Raw genomic sequence first — 17,622 nt, forward strand, 5'->3', positions numbered from 1 at the left:
AGGTGGAGATCACATTGAGCCAAGATCGTGCCACTGCACTCCAGCCTGGGTGACAGAGTGAGACTCCATCTCAAACAAACAAACAAAACAAAACAAAACAAAAAAAAACTACTGTAATTTAAATTATCTTTCCCATGTAGGCAATGTGCTGTCTTTCTCTTGTTGCTTTCAGGATTCTTTCTTTGTCTTCAGGTTTTAGAAGTTTGATTGTGGTGTATCTTTGAGTGAATTTCTTTGAATCTTTCAGGTTTGGAATTCATTTAGCTTCTTGAATCTCTAAATTTATAGGTTATTTTGGCCACATTTGTTAATTTGGTATTGTTTTTTGAAAACATTTTTAGTTTCATGATCCCACTCTTCTTCTAGGACTTTGATGACATGCTAACTCTTTTGTTATAGTCATACATGTAAATGAGGCTCTGCTAATTTTTTCAGTTTCCTCATTGTTGTTCAGATTGAGTAATTTCTATTGCTCTATATTTAAGTTTATTGATTTATTTTCTTTTGTCCTCTATATTCTGCCATTGTGCCCGTTCACTGAACTTTTTATTTCAGTTGCTGCATTGTTTAGTTCTAAAATTTCCTTTTGATTCTTCCTTTTACTTCTGTCTTCATTACGATATTTGTATTTCTTTGCCAAAAATTCTATATTTTCCTGTGTTTCAAGCTAGTTTTTAATTGCTAATTGCAGCACTTTTCATAATGATTGTATTAAAATTTTTGAAAGATAATTCTAACAATTGTATCATCTCGGTGTTGGTGTTTTGTTGATTGTCTTCTCATTCACCTCGAGTTGCTTTTGGTTCTTGGTGTAATGAATGACTTTTGATTGAAATATAGACATTTGGGTATTATAAGACTATGAAATTTGTTTAAATAACATTTATTAGCAGGCTTCCTCTGACATCTCTCCAGTGGATGAGGAGATGGGGGCACTGCCATGTAATTACCAATTAGGGATGGAAAACCATGTTCTCCACTTGACCTTTTTTGACACCTAGGCTGGGGGAAGGGCTCTTTTTTATTGCTGGGCAGAAATGGAGTTCAGATTCCCCACATTGTCTCCACAGACATGAAGGGACAGGGGACTTGTTACTGCCCATCAGGGATGCAAACCCTAGCTCCCAACTCAGCCTTTATTTATACCACCTGATAAGGGAGGTGGGGATGCCACATAACAACACAGTAAGGGCAGAAGTCTAGTCTCCCTGCTTAGCCTTGGTTAATGTGAGTGGAAGTGGAGCCACAGTTTTTCTGTGTTTGGCTGGAGTAGGCATTTTATTCCTGAAAGTTTTCTGTCTTGATAGGTTTTCCCTTTCCTGGTTCTTTGGCTAGAAAGAATTGGCTTTTCTTTGGCCTTTGTTTTTTTTTCTGTCTGCGCTAATGAGCAGTTCCAGGTTGCTGACTTTACAAATACCTAATTTTGGGATATATGAGACAATAAGAAACTCATTGTCATGTTATTCCTTCAGTCCCATAGTCTCTGGTTGTTCTGCCTTCTTCTCTGTACCTTTCAGAGTCTTCTTATATTTGCTTTATATATAATGCCTAGGCCTTTTAGTTATACTTAGTAGGAATAGGGTAAAGCATGTCTACTCCATCTTCCTGGAAAATAGAAGCCTTATTCTCATAGACTTTTGGGGTTCAAGGAAATTGAAATAAGAGCTAGATCCCCGGGAATAAATCAGGCCAAATCCCATGATTGGGACTTGCTGAGCATTAGGTAGACAGAGTCATTCATTCATTCATTCATCCACAAATGTGTGGGCACTTGCTCTGTTCCAGGAACTGCTTGGAAACTGCAAATATAGAAGTAAACAAAGCAGTTAAAGTTCCTGTGTTGGAGACCCACATTCTACAGAGCAGACTGAAAAACATCCACGATACATAAGCAAAAATATGTTTTATTAGATATGTTATTAAATGCTGATAACAAGATATGAATCAGGGAAAAAGGATATAAAGTGTTAGATGGGGGCTGGGAATTCCCAGCAAAGCAGCCAGGACAGACCTCATTCAGAAGGGAATTTTTGAATAGAGACTTGAGGGAAGTAAAGCAACCAGCATTTCAGGCATGAGGAACGCTGAATGCAAAGGCCCGAGGCAGATGTATGTCTGGCAGGTTCAAGGAAGGATCAGGCAGGAGATGAGAACAGGGAATTCAGTGAGTGAGCCGGAAAGCCATCAGCAACCTGACAGCAGGGGTGAGTCTTAATCTAACTGTCATAAATGGTTATTCTGGCTGCTGCGTTGAGAGCAGACTGAGTAGAGGTAAGGGCAGGAATGAGAAGAGCAATTTGGAGACTTGTTAAATAACACACTATGGCAGGGGCCATGAGTGGTCAGAGTCTGGATATGTTTTGGAGATGGAGCCAATAGGATTTACTGAGGCTGGATGCAGGGTGAGAGAGGAAGCTGGGAGCCATGGGTAACACCAACGGTTGTGGCCTGAGCATGGGGCTGACGGGTGGTGTGTTAGGAATGTGGACCTGCCATGAGTGTGGACATGCCACATCATGATGCTGTTAACCTTCCCACAGGGAGATCCAGCCCACTGTGGACACAGGTCCGAGTTGGGAACTAGTCTGAGAATCAGCATAGGTGACCTTAAAAAAGCATGACCTGTGTGCTGACCCTGGAGGCAGGTGTAGATGGAATGTGGTTTCACACAGGGGCATTTGGGAGGAACCCACACTGGTGAAAGTCCCAGTTCATGAGATTCTGGAACCTTCCCTGATGGATATGGGGTCCTTGAACTCCCTGTTATCATGGGAGGCAGCCTGGCAGCGCTTCTCTCAGGGCTTAGCTTTTCCTGACAGAATCCTTTGCCTTTGTACATGTCCCTTCATACCCTCCAAAGTGTTTCCTCTGCCCACACCCCCTGCTCACCCCCATGCCAGCAAGTTTGTGTGGTCGGGATGCTGGTTGGGACCAGGGCGGCTGTCACAGCATGGCACTGCAGCCCAGAAAGCCTGATCGAAGTTTGCAGGACAGTTTATAAACTCCTCAAGGATTGCTTACGTGCCCAGAGCAAATTCCATCTGCCTGTTTTCTTACACATGTGTTCACTTCCCCAAGTCCAAATAAGAGGATCAATAATTTCGTTTTACAGTGGACTACTTAGTCTGATTCTGTTTGGGAATTTTCATGTTTTGAGAAATGAACCTTCCTGTTAAAGAGATTTAGCATGCACTCAGACCACAGAAAGCCCCACATGGAAAAAACCAAGGCAACATACCATAAGTTTTGTTTCCAAGGCCTCCAGGACCCCAGCATAAGCAGCGGAGTCAAGTAAGCCAGCTTTTCTGCCATCTCAGTTAGACCTGGTGATGTCTTCCAGACAGTATGAGTTTAACATTTCACAAGTTGTGACTCAAATAAAATTTGCACCCACCGCCTCTGCTGGCCCCATGCCTGGCACTCACTTAGTGAAGGACTTTTGATAAATCTTCAGCCTGTGAGCCTTAGCTACAGGGGAGGGAGCAGAGCAGGTGTTCTGAGGGACCCTCCCGCTGAGGAGGGAGGCCCTGATGCCAGGCTTGTGCCAGTGGGTGTGGCCATTCCTTATGCCCCAGTTGAACCCGTGCAGACTGCAGCTGCCCCTGAGCAGCATTTCCTGGCCTGCCCATCTTGACCCTTCTACCATTCTATGTCTTCTCTCACTCCCCTGTGAAAGGCTCAAACAAGCAGGTCAATTCATACGCATCCAAGAAAATGCCCCCCAATGCGTGGGGCAGGGTCAGCACTCCTTCAAGGGCAAGGGGAAGGAGCCTTAGCTTTGCTGTATTTCTCCCCACTGATGCTTCACCCAAAGTTCCCCCTTGGACATCATGCTCCAATTACACAGCAGGACAGGGGCTGGAAGCAGAGTTCTAGAATGGGCTCTTCCTGCAGGAGGGGCAGGTTCCTGGCGGGACACCAGCTGCAGGGTCCAGGAGGATGCGGGTGGATGGGAGAGGGTAGAGCTGGAGGTAGCCTCTTGTCTTTCCTGGCCACTGAAGTCAAATTCGTGAAGTGCTTTTTGAATTCAAAAATGGCTTACAAGTGTTCACTGCTTTGAATTTCTGGTAGCCTGTGGTAGCCGTGTGTGTGTGTGTGTGTGTGTGTGGACACGCATGTGCTGGGCAGGTGGGTGAGGAGTGAGGGGAAACACCAAACACCTCACAATTGCAGTCCCCTCCTACTTCACCTTTGTATTTCCCACAATCTTCAGAGCAATCAGAAGGGGAAGCATTACTCCAATACTATAGCAGAGGAAACTGAGTCACAGCAAACAGAACTTTTAAGCCAAGGGGCCAGTCCTAGGTGCTGACCACTTGAGAGGTCGGCAGGGCTCTTTCTCCTTGGCTGATCTGCCAGTCTTGGGTCGTGACCCTGGGACCTGGGTGGGACAGGCAGAAGACACATGCTTTATTGATTTCTCAACAGGCTTTCTGGTCTATGCAGAGGGTAGAGCCTGCAGAGGTCCCTGACAGTACACAGGAAACCTGGATGGAGAGAAGGGCAGGCTTCTCAGGGAGGTCTCCAAGCCAAGAAGCGAGGCAGGGCGGCCTGGAGGCTGGGGCAGTGGTCCCAGTTCCCAGGCTCAGAGTGCCAGGCCAGGCCATGCTTTTCTCAGGATGCCCAGTCTAGAAAAATGACTTCGGCAATCTCATCCTTATCATTCACAGAGTGGGCACAAGGGCTGCTTATCTCATTGGAATGTGGCAAAGAATACTGAATTGAGATAATCACAAGACATGCAGTCAGGTTTATAAAGTGCATGTAGAACAATAAAGAAATAAATGCAGAAATGCAAGTCCTTTCTTCAGGAAGTTTGTCATTTTCGTGGACTAAGAAAAAACTTAGTAGACACTGGGACAATGAACCACCCTGTGTTGCCTTCATTTACAAACATTTCTCCAGAGGTTTGCAGACCAAGGAGTTTCACAAACCTGTCTGGTAACTGCAATATATTTGCAGTTAAATGTCCCAGCAAAGTGCATTGTATTTTTCCCCCTTTATGTAAAAGTTGTGCTCAAATTTTAATTCCCTTTGACCTGTGGGCCATTTGATCCCTTCTGGCTTTAATTACTTCTATCCTTGATTAATCCCTTGGTGTTCTTCGCCTTCTGTGCTGTCACTGGTAGAATATGCTGCAAAGTGCAAATGCCTTTGGTATGTTTACGAATTTAACTGATCCCAAATGTGGAGGAGAAACCTCCTGGAATTTAGATCTGGAATTTTCATTTGATGATTAGAATTTCACAGGTGTTTTCTTTTTTTTTCTGTCTTGAATGAAGGCTTTGGGAACACGTTTTGTCATTTTATTTTTTTGTAATTAGATTTTGTAATCTCTATCTCCTATGTTCCCATCAACAAACATATATCTTGCTTACAAATAACACAAGCCACAAGTATAATCTGCTTTTTCTTCTCCTGAGGTTTTTAGTTAATATCTGTGACTTTCAATCCTGCATTGCTTGAAGCAGCAGCAGGCAGCTATGGCTTTCCTGTACCCTGAGTCCTGTCTCCCTGCGGATGGTGGAGCCCAGGGAGAATAGGCTAAGGGGGTGAGGACCTGCAAGTGAAATTTAGATTCCATACTCAGTCTGTGTTTGATTCTGGGCAAGCATTTGAAGTATATCAATATTTATCATCTCTCAAACAGAATGAAGCTGTTTATGTTAAAACACTTAAAAAGTGAAAAGCACTGTATTTAAAAGGGGGATTTGTACACATGTTCATATATGTACATGCACGGCTTTGAGAACACAAAAGTAGCATGCAGGTATGGTTTTTATGAGTGATAATGACGGAGATAGGTATTCAAATTCTTTGCATTTACCAAGACACTCTCTGTTTTTCTCTGTTCCCCTCCCTTCCTCCCTCTCTCCCTGGCTTCTTCCCCTCCTCCTTTCTCTAGCTGTTGCTCTCACTACACACACACACACACACACACACACACACACACACACACACACACACAGACACACACACTCATTCTCTCTGTCTCTCTCTCTCTGTTACACACACATCTGTGGAAAATTGGAAAATTGATATCAGAAGTTAAATTATCAATTGTTTTAGAGGTTAAATTTATTACTGTCTACAGGTGCTACGCTTTAGGGAATTTGATTTAATAAAAACATCTGTTTCTGGGCCAGGCGCGGTGGCTCATACCTGTAATCCCAGCACTTTGGGAAGCCGAGGGGGGCGGATCACGAGGTCAGAAGATCTAAACCATCCTGGCTAACACAGTGAAAACCCGTCTCTACTAAAAATACAAAAAATTAGCCGGGTGTGGTGGTGGGTACCTGCAGTCCCAGCTACTCTGGAGGCTGAGGCAGGAGAATGGCATGAAGCCAGGAGGCGGAGCTTGCAGTGAGCCGAGATCGTGCTACTGCACTCCAGCCTGGGCAACAGGGCAAGACTCTGTCTCAAAAAAACAAATAAATAAATAAATAATCTGTTTCATTTACATACTTAAGAGTGAATTCATGTGAAAATGATGTATCAATGTCATATCTCTTAGTGACTAAGAATTGCACTACATCCATTAATCTTTTCATAATTTTATTCCTTAAATAATGTTACTATTGTTTATTACAGATTATTTCTGTAAGCAAACTTTCAAATCCATATCCTTTCATATCCACTTGTCAAAATACAAAATAGGTGGCTCTTTTTTGGCCTGTTATGTTTTTGGTGGTTGTTGATAATGTGTGATTTACAATCAACAAAATGGAGAGGTCTAAATTTTTCAGTGTATATGAATCCCAGCAGTTTTCTTTTTCTTTTTCCTTTTTAATAGATTCCATAGAGTTTTCTATGTACATAATTGTCTTCTATAAAAAAAAAAGATAGTTTTACTTACTTTAAAAAAATCTTTGGTCCTTCCTTTCTTTTTCTTGCCTTATTGCCCTTGCTAGAACTTCCAGTAGAATAACATAGAATAGAAGAGGGGAGAGTGGAAAGACTTCTCTTGCTTCAGATCTTAGGGAGAAAGTGTTCTATTTTTCATTACAAAATCTGATGTTAGGCCTAGGTTTTTTGTAGATGCCCCTTATGTGATTAAAAGAGTTCCTTTTTATTTCTAGTTTGCCAAAAGAGTTCATCATGAATGGACATTAGCTGCATATCTATTTTGAATTATTGCCTCTTGTTTTTTGATCATGGGATGGCCTCAGCTCGCATTGCACCAGGTGTCCATTTCATTCATGTAGATTTGCCTTTGATTAGGCCCTAGTCCTTCTCCTTCATTGGTATCAGCAGAGTCTAAGAAAAACCCTAAGGGTTTTTTTTTTTGTTTTTTTTTTTTTGTGTCATGACATGAAGATAACTATCAATTCTGTGAAACTAGATGTCAGACATTTTTTTTTTTGTATTATACTTTAAGTTCTAGGGTACATGTGCACAACGTGCAGGTTTGTTACATATGTATACATGAGCCATGTTGCTGTGCTGCACCCACTAACTCATCATTTACATTAGGTATATCTTCTAATGCTATCTCTCCCCCCACCCCCTCCCCACAATAGGACCTGGTGTCTGATGTTCCCCACCCTGTGTCCAAGTGATCTCATTGTTCAATTCCCACCTATGAGTGAGAACATGTGGTATTTGGTTTTCTGTTATTGTGATAGTTTGCTGAGAATGATGGTTTCCAGTTGCATCCATGTCCCGACAAAGGACGCGAACCCATCCTTTTTTATGACTGCATAGTATTCCATGGTGTATATGTGCCACATTTTCTTAATCCAGTCTGTCACTGATGGACATTTGGGTTGATTCCAAGTCTTTGCTATTGTGAATAGTGCTGCAATAAACATACGTGTGCATGTGTCTTTATAGCAGCATGATTTATAATCATTTGGGTATATACCCAGTAATGGGATGGCTGGGTCATATGGTATTTCTAGTTCTACATCCTTGAGGAATCGCCACACTGTCTTCCACAATGGTTGAACTAGTTTACAATCCCACCAATAGTGTAAAAGTGTTCCTATTTCTCCACATCCTCTCCAGCACCTGTTGTTTCCTGACTTTTGAATGATTGCCATTCTAACTGGTGTGAGATGGTATCTCATTGTGGTTTTGATTTGCATTTCTCTGATGACTGGTGATGATGGGCATTTTTTCATGTGTCTATTGGCTGTATGAATGCTTTCCTTTGAGAAGTGTCTGTTCATATCCTTTGCCCACTTTTTGATGGGGTTGTTTGTTTTTTTCTTGTAAATTTGATTGAGTTCTTTATAGGTTCTGGATATTAGCCCTTTGTCAGATGGGTAGATTGCAAAAATGTTCTCCCATTCTGTAGGTTGCCTGTTCACTCTGATGGTAGTTTCTTTTGCTGTGCAGAAGCTTTTAGTTTAATTAGATCCCATTTGTCAATTTTGGCTTTTGTTGCCGTTGCTTTTGGTGTTTTAGACATGAAGTCCTTGCCCATACCTATGTCCTGACTGGTATTACCTACGTTTTCTTCTAGGGTTTTTATGGTTTTAGGTCTAACACTTAAGTCTCTAATCCATCTTGAATTAATTTTCGTATAAGGAGTAAGGAAAGGATCCAGTTTCAGCTTTCTACTTATGGCTAGCCAATTTTCCCAGCACCATTTATTAAATAGGGAATCCTTTCCCCATTTCTTGTTTTTGTCAGTTTTGTAAAAGATCAGATGGCTGTAGATGTGTGGTATTATTTCTGAGGGCTCTGTTCTGTTCCATTGGTCTATATCTCCGTTATGGTACCAGTACCATACTGTTTTGGTTACTGTAGCCTTGTAGTATAGTTTGAAGTCAGGTAGCGTGATGCCTCCAGCTTTGTTCTTTAGGCTTAGGATTGTCTTGACAATGCAGATTCTTTTTTGGTTCCATATGAACTTTAAAGCAGTTTTTCCCAATTCTGTGAAGAAAGTCATTGGTAGCTTAATGGGGATGGCATTGAATCTATAAATTACCTTGGGCAGTATGGCCATTTTCACAGTATTCTTCTTATCCATGAGCATGGTATGTTCTTCCATTTGTTTGTGTCCTCTTTTATTTCACTGAGCAGTGGTTTGTAGTTCTCCTTGAAGAGGTCTTTTACATCCCTTGTCAGTTGGATTCCTAGGCATTTTATTCTCTTTGAAGCTTTTGTGAATGGGAGTTCATTCATAATTTGGGTCTCTGTTTGTTACTGGTATATAAGAATGCTTGTGATTTTTGCACATTGATTTTGTATCCTGAGACTTTGGTGAAGTTGCTTATCAGCTTAAGGAGATTTTGGGCTGAGACAATGGGGTTTTCTAAATATACAATCATGTCGTCTGCAAACAGGGACAGTTTGACTTCCTCTTTTCCTAACTGAATACCCTTGATTTCTTTCTCTTGCCTGATTGCCCTAGCCAGAATTTCCAACACTATGTTGAATAGCAGTGGTGAGAGAGGGCATCCCTGTCTTGTGCCAGTTTTCAAAGGGAATGTTTCCAGTTTTTGCCCATTCAATATGATATTGGCTGCGGGTTTGTCATAAATAGCTCTTATTCTTTTGAGATACGTTCCATCAACACCGAATTTATTGAGCGTTTTTAGCATGAAGGGCTGTTGAATTTTGTCAAAGGCCTTTTCTGCATCTATTGAGATAATCATGTAGTTCTTGTCTTTGGTTCTGTTTATATGCTGGATTACGTTTATTGATTTGCATATGTTGAACCAGGCTTACATCCCAGGGATGAAGCCCACTTGATCATGGTGGATAAGCTTTTTGATGTGCTGCTGGATTCAGTTTGCCAGTATTTTATTGAGGATTTTTGCATCAATGTTCATCAGGGATATTGGTATAAAATACTCTCTTTTCCTGTATCTCTGTCAGGCTTTGATATCAGGATGATGTTGGCCTGGTAAAATGAGTTAGGGAGGATGCCCTCTTTTTCTATTGATTGGAATAGTTTCAGAGGGAATGGTACCAACTCCTCCTTGTACCTCAGGCAGAATTCAGCTGTGAATCCATTTGTTCCTGGACTTTTTTTGGTTGGTAGGCTATTAATTATTGCCTCAATTTCAGAGCTTGCTATTGGTCTATTCAGGGATTCAACTTCTTCCTGGTTTAGTCTTGGGAGAGTGTAATTGTCCAGGAAAGTATCCATTTCTTCTAGGTCTTCTAGTTTATTTGCATAGAGGTGTTTATAGTATTCTCTGATGGTAGTTTGTATTTCTGTGGGGTCGGTGGTGATATCCCCTTTATCATTTTTTACTGGGTCTATTTGATTCTTCTCTCTTTTCTTCTTTATTAGTCTTGCTAGCAGTCTATCAATTTTGTTGATCTTTTCAAAAAATCAGCTCTTGGATTCATTGATTTTTTTGGAGGGTTTTTTGTGTCTCTATCTCCTTCAGTTCTGCTCTGATCTTAGTTATTTCTTGCCTTCTGCTAGCTTTTGAATGTGTTTGTTCTTGCTTCTCTAGTTCTTTTAATTTTGATGTTAGAGTGTCAATTTTAGATCTTTCCTGCTTTCTCTTGTGGGCGTTTAGTGCTATAAATTTCCCTCTACACACTGCTTTAAACATGTTCCAGAGATTCTGGTATGTTGTATCTTTGTTCTCATTGGTTTCAAAGAACATCTTTATTTCTGCCTTCATTTCGTTATGTACCCAGTAGTCATTCAGGAGCAGGTTGTTCAGTTTCCATGTAGTTGAGTGGATTTGATTGAGTTTATTACTCCTGAGTTCTAGTTTAATTGGACTGTGGTCTGAGAGACAGTTTGTTATAATTTCTGTTCTTTGACATTTGCTGAGGAGTGCTTTACTTCCAACCATATGGTCAATTTTGGAATAAGTGTGATGTGGTGCTGAGAAGAATGTTTATTCTGTTGATTTGGGGTGGAGAATTCTGTGGATGTCTATTAGGTTTGCTTGGTGCAGAGCTGAGTTCAATTCCTGGATATCCTTGTTAACTTTCTGTATTGTTGATCTATCTAATGCTGACAGTGGAGTGTTAAAGTCTCCCATTATTATTTTATGGGAGTCTAAGTCTCTTTGTAAGTCTGTAAGGACTTGCTTTATGAATCTGGGTGCTCCTGTATTGGGTGCATATATATTTAGGATAGTTAGCTCTTCCTGATGAGTTGATCCCTTTACCATTATGTAATGGCCTTCTTTATCTCCTTTGATCTTTGATGGTTTAAAGTCTGTTTTACCAGAGACTAGGATTGCAACCACTGCTTTTTTGTTTGTTTGTTTTCCATTTTCTTGGTAGATCTTTCTCCATCCCTTTATTTTGAGCCTGTGTGTGTCTCTGCATGTGAGATGGGTCTCCTGAATACAGCAAACTGATGGGTCTTGACTCTTTATCCAATTTTCCAGTCTGTTTCTTTTAATTGGACCATTTAGTCCATTTACATTTAAGGTTAATATTGTTATGTGTGAACTTGATCCTGTCATTATGATATTAGCTGGTTATTTTGCTCACTAGTTGATACAGTTTCTTCCTAGCATCAATAGACTTTACATTTTGACATGCTTTTGCAATGGCTGGTACCTGTTGTTCCTTTCCATGTTTAGTGCTTCCTTCAGGATCTCTTGTAGGGCAGGCCTGATGGTGACAAAATCTCTAAGCATTTGCTTGTCTGTAAAGGATTTTATTTCTCCTTCACTTACGAAACTTCGTTTGGCTGGATATGAAGTTCTGGGTTGAAAATTCTTTTCTTTAAAATACTGAATATTGGCCCCCACTCTCTTCTTGCTTGGAGAGTTTCTGCCGAGAGATCTGCTGTTAGTTTGATGGGCTTCCCTTTGTGGGTAACCCGACCTTTCTCTCTGGCTGCCCCTTAACATTTTTTCCTTCATTTCAACTTTGGAGAATCTGACAATTATGTGTCTTGGAGTTGCTCTTCTCGAGGAGTATCTTTGTGACATTCTCTGTATTTCCTGAATTTGAATGTTGGCCTGCCTTACTAGGTTGGGGAAGTTCTCCTGGATGATATCCTGCAGAGTGTTTTCCAACTTGGTTCCATTTTCCTCCTCACTTTCAGGCACACCAAGCAGATGTAGATTTGGTCTTTTCACATAATTTCATACTTCTTGGTGACTTCGTTCATTTCTTTTTACTAGTTTTTCTCCATACTTCTCTTCTCGCTTCATTTCATTCATTTGATATTCAATTGCTGATACTCTTTCTTCCAGTTGATCGAGTAGGTTACTGAAGCTTGTGCATTTGTCATGTAGTTCTAGTGTTATGGTTTTCATCTCTATCAGTTCGTTTAAGGTCTTCTCTGTGTTGATTATTCTAGTTATTCATTCTTCCATTCTTTTTTCAAGGTTTTTAGTTTCTTTGCGCTGATTATGTAGTTCCTCCTTTAGCTCTGAGAAGTTTGATCGACTGAAGCCTTCTTCTCTCAATTCATCAGTCATTCTCCTTCCAGCTTTGTTCCGGTGCTGGCGATGAGCTGCGCTCCTTTGCTGGGGGAGATGCGCTCTTATTTTTTGAATTTCCAGCTTTTCTGCACTGCTCTTTCCCCATCTTTGTGGTTTTATCTGCCTTTGGTCTTTGATGATGGTGACGTACTGATGGGGTTTTGGTGTGGGTGTCCTTTCTCTTTGTTAGTTTTCCTTCTAACACTCAGGACCCTCAGTTGTAGGTCTGTTGGAGTTTGCTCGAGGTCCACTCCAGACCCTGTTTGCCTGGGTATCAACAGCAGAGGCTGCAGAAGATAGAATATTGCTGAACAGCGAGTGTTGCTGTCTGATTCTTGCTCTGGAAGCTTCGTGTCAGGGGTGTACCCTGCCGTGTGAGGTATGAGGTGTCAGTCTGCACATAGTGGGGGATGTGTCCCAGTTAGGCTACTCAGGGGTCAGGGACCCACTTGAATAGGCAGTCTGTCCATTCTCAGATCTCAACCTCCGTACTGGGAGATCCATTGCTCTCTTCAATGCTATCAGACAGGGGCATTTACCTCTGCTGAGGTTTCTGCTGCTTTTTGTTTAGCCATGCCCTGTCCCCAGAGGAGGATTCTACAGAGGCAGGCTGGCCTCCTTGAGCTGTGGTGGGCTCCACCCAATTTGAGCTTCCCAGTGGCTTTGTTTACCCACTTAAGCCTCAGCAATGGTGGGTGCCCCTCCCCAAGCCTCACTGCCTTGCAGTTAGATCTCAGACTGCTGTGCTAGCAATGAGGGGGCCTCCGTGGGCGTGGGACCCTCTGGGCCAGGTGTGGAATATAATCTCCTGATGTGCCGTTTGCTAAGACCCTTGGTAAAATGCAGTATTAAGGTGGGAGTTACCTGATTTTCCAGGTATTGTGTGTCTCAGTTTCCCTTGGCTAGGAAAAGGGATTCCCTTCCCCCTTGCCCTTCCCAGGTGAGGCGATGCCTCGCCCTGCTTCAGCTCTCGCTGGTCGGGCTGCAGCAGCCGACCAGCACCAATTGTCCAGCACTCCCCAGTGAGATGAACCTGGTACCTCAGTTGAAAATGAAGAAATCACCCATCTTCTGTGTCATTACGCTGGGAGCTGGAGGCTGGAGCTGTTCCTATTTGGCCATCTTAAGCGCACCCCTGTCAGACTTTATATTGTTTATTGTACAACTTTGTATCATTAAAAGTTCTTTCACACATCCAATTTTAAATGAATTCATTATTTCACAAGGCTATCATTGGGATTTCATCAAATATCATCCCATAATGTTTTAGGATGATAATGAACCAAACCACATTACCTGAACCAAAAGGTAGTAATTGAGTTTAAAATAAAGGAAACTAGTTCATCATACCTATTGTCCAGGAGTGTAGTTTGGGTCTTTGGGATAACCATTCTTTTTTTCTGAGTGTTAAGAAGTAGTTGACATATTAGAATCTTCTATAGAATCCATTTTAGGGTCCTACATTTTTACTTTTTGATTGTATATGTAAACAAAAGAACTTAAATGAAAACCCTCTGATTTTAAATTTGTAAAAAAGACCAGCAGGAACTTACGATGTATTTTTTTTTTCTAAAAAGAAGTTACATTTTCTAACTATTCACTGAAAACACTAAGAGGCAATGACAGTCCCATCATAATTAGCACTTTGGGAACCCAATTTGTTAATTTTAAATTCTATTTCCCACTAAAAAAAAATTCAGGGCTTCTTGCAGAAATGGTTGATTCCAGGTTTGAAACAGAAAATGTTAAAGATAAGCTTTTATGTGCCTTTAACTTGAAGGACTCCTGGCCTGAGATGGAATGATTTGACACCCAAAGTAATAATGCTGCAATGGATTGAAATAGAATACATGGATTTAACATTTTTATGAGTTCTAATTATAGTAAACAAACAAACAAAAAAAGCAAAACCATTATCGGTCATGTTTCAATACTGCTATATAATCAATTCATTATTTTGAAAATTTATAATTAAAAGAAAAAATTAAACATTTATCCTGAATTTCCTATACAAACTATGGCCAAATAATTGCTTCTTTATAAAAGACACTGGCATTAGCCAGTAGAAGAAATGAGATCCACAGAAAATCACATATTTGTAACCCTTCATAAGATAATGGGTTTAGGCAATGGTCTAATGGCTGTAGAAATCTCTAAGTGAAATTTTAGTGGAGAGTCATCTGATAGATGGATAAGGCTACCAACACCTGAACCCACTCAGCAGCTCTAAGATCACAGAAAGTAAGGCAATCAGACATTCAGTGTTTCCTGATGTGATACAATAAAATGTGCATGTGAAATATTATTTCAAAAAACGTGAACCTGTACCTGATTAAGTGTCTAGAGCTAGCTACCATTTACAGGAAATCAGGAGGTAGAATAGTGTGTTAAATGTCACCAAAGGATGTCAAATCTAGAGTGTGGGAAAATTTACAGGACAATTGACCTGCTTTCTTTAATAAATAAATGACAAAAGAAAGACGCAAAGTAAAAAATAAAAAAGGGCAGATGGGATTTAATAGAAATATTCATCAAATGCAGTATATAGCCTTGTTTGGATTCCAACTGATGCAAGTCATTTAGAGACAATTGGAGAAATTTGAACACTGAGTATGTATTTGATGATATGAAGGAATTATTATTTTCCTAAATAGGATGAAGACATTACTGCTATTTATTGTGTCCTTATCTATTCAACATTAAAAGGGGAAGCAGTTTCTGATAAAATATGGTATCTGGGATTCGTTTTAAAATGTTCCAGTGCGTAATGGGGGTGGTAAAAAGAATGTGTGGGAGGTGCATAGGGTGGCCATGTAATTTTTTCTTTTTTTTTATATATTTTTTATTTATTTATTTATTTTTTATTATTATTATACTTTAAGTTCTAGGGTACATGTGCATAATGTGCAGGTTTGTTACATACATATACTTGTGCCATGTTGGTGTGCTGCACCCATCAACTCGTCAGCACCCATCAACTCGTCATTTACATCAGGTATAACTCCCAATGCAATCCTTCCCCCCTCCCCGCTCCCCATGATAGGCCCCGGTGTGTGATGTTCCCCTTCCCGAGTCCAAGTGATCTCATTGTTCAGTTCCCACCTATGAGTCAGAACATGCGGTGTTTGGTTTTCTGTTCTTGTGATAGTTTGCTGAGAATGATGTTTTCCAGCTGCATCCATGTCCCTACAAAGGACACAAACTCATCGTTTTTTATGACTGCATAGTATTCCATGGTGTGTATGTGCCACATTTTCTTAATCCAGTCTGTCACTGAGGGACATTTGGGTTGATTCCAAGTCTTTGCTATTGTGAATAGTGCCGCAATAAACATACGTGTGCATGTGTCTTTATAGCAGCATGATTTATAATCCTTTGGGTATATACCCAGTAATGGGATGGCTGGGTCATATGGTACATCTAGTTCTAGATCCTTGAGGAATCACCATACTGTTTTCCATAATGGTTGAACTAGTTTACAATCCCACCAACAGTGTAAAAGTGTTCCTATTTCTCCACATCCTCTCCAGCACCTGTTGTTTCCTGACTTTTGAATGATTGCCATTCTAACTGGTGTGAGATGGTATCTCATTGTGGTTTTGATTTGCATTTCTCTGATGGCCAGTGATGATGAGCATTTTTTCATGTGTCTGTTGCCTGTATGAATGTCTTCTTTTGAGAAATGTCTGTTCATATCCTTTGCCCACTTTTTGATGGGGTTGTTTGTTTTTTTCTTGTAAATTTGTTTGAGTTCTTTATAGGTTCTGGATATTAGCCCTTTGTCAGATGAGTAGATTGCAAAATTTTTCTCCCATTCTGTAGGTTGCCTGTTCACTCTGATGGTAGTTTCTTTTGCTGTGCAGAAGCTCTTTAGTTTAATTAGATCCCATTTGTCAATTTTGGCTTTTGCTGCCGTTGCTTTTGGTGTTTTAGACATGAAGTCTTTGCCCATGCCTATGTCCTGAATGGTACTACCTAAGTTTTCCTCTAGGGTTTTTATGGTATTAGGTCTAACATTTAAATCTCTAATCCATCTTGAATTAATTTTCGTATAAGGAGTAAGGAAAGGATCCAGTTTCAGCTTTCTACTTATGGCTAGCCAATTTTCCCAGCACCATTTATTAAATAGGGAATCCTTTCCCCATTTCTTGTTTTTGTCAGTTTTGTAAAAGATCAGATAGCTGTAGATGTGTGGTATTATTTCTGAGGGCTCTGTTCTGTTCCATTGGTCTATATCTCTGTTTTGGTACCAGTACCATGCTGTTTTGGTTACTGTAGCCTTCTAGTATAGTTTGAAGTCAGGTAGCATGATGCCTCCAGCTTTGTTCTTTTGACTTAGGATTGTCTTGGAGATGTGGGCTCGTTTTGGTTCCATATGAACTTTAAAGCAGTTTTTTCCAATTCTGTGAAGAAACTCATTGGTAGCTTGATGGGGATGGCATTGAATCTATAAATAACCTTGGGCATTAGTGGCCATGCAATTTATCATCCAAACTGGAACACTGGAGAATAATGTGGTGCCAAAACATTACAAGCATGAACAGGCATCCCAAGGCTCTCGCCCTGTGTGCATGTCTGCTTGGAGCCATGGATGAGCTGCTCTAGTCTAGACACTTACATTCACATTTCTTATGGGGCAGCCAGGAGTGATACAGTTTGGCTTTGTGTCCCCACCCAAATCTCACCATGAATTATAACAATCCCCACATGTCAAGTGAGGGGCCAGGTGGAGATAATTGAATCATGGGGGTGGTTCCCCCATACTGTTCTTGTGATAGTGAATAAATCTCACAAGATCTGATGATTTTATAAATGGGAGTTTCCCTGAACAAGCTCTCCTGCCTACTGCCATGTAAGACATGCCTTTCTCCTCCTTTGCCTTCTGTCATGATTGTGAGGCTTTCCCAGCCATGTGGAACTATGAGTCCATTAAACCTCTTTTTCTGTAGAAACTACCCAGTCTTGGATATGTCTTTATTAGCAGAGTGAGAACTGACTAATACGAGGAGACAGCACTCCTGCAGGACAGCACTGGGCTCCATCAGTCACAAGGGGCCCAACCACAGCCAAGATGGCACCTGAGTAAAGAAGATGCTGCCTGTGGTTCACAGACTACTCTAAGCTTGGCCTCTCTTTCTTCCTGTGTGCTTAGCTGAAATAGAAAAATTCCCTGTCTTGGTGATTCCCTCCTTGGTGAAGGAGGCCATACCACCATCAGCAATGACTTCTTGTTCTCTCTATGCCCTTGGGAATATGG

The sequence above is a fragment of the Macaca mulatta genome, chromosome 9 (genome assembly GCF_049350105.2).
Source record: "Macaca mulatta isolate MMU2019108-1 chromosome 9, T2T-MMU8v2.0, whole genome shotgun sequence".
NCBI lineage: Eukaryota > Metazoa > Chordata > Mammalia > Primates > Cercopithecidae > Macaca > Macaca mulatta.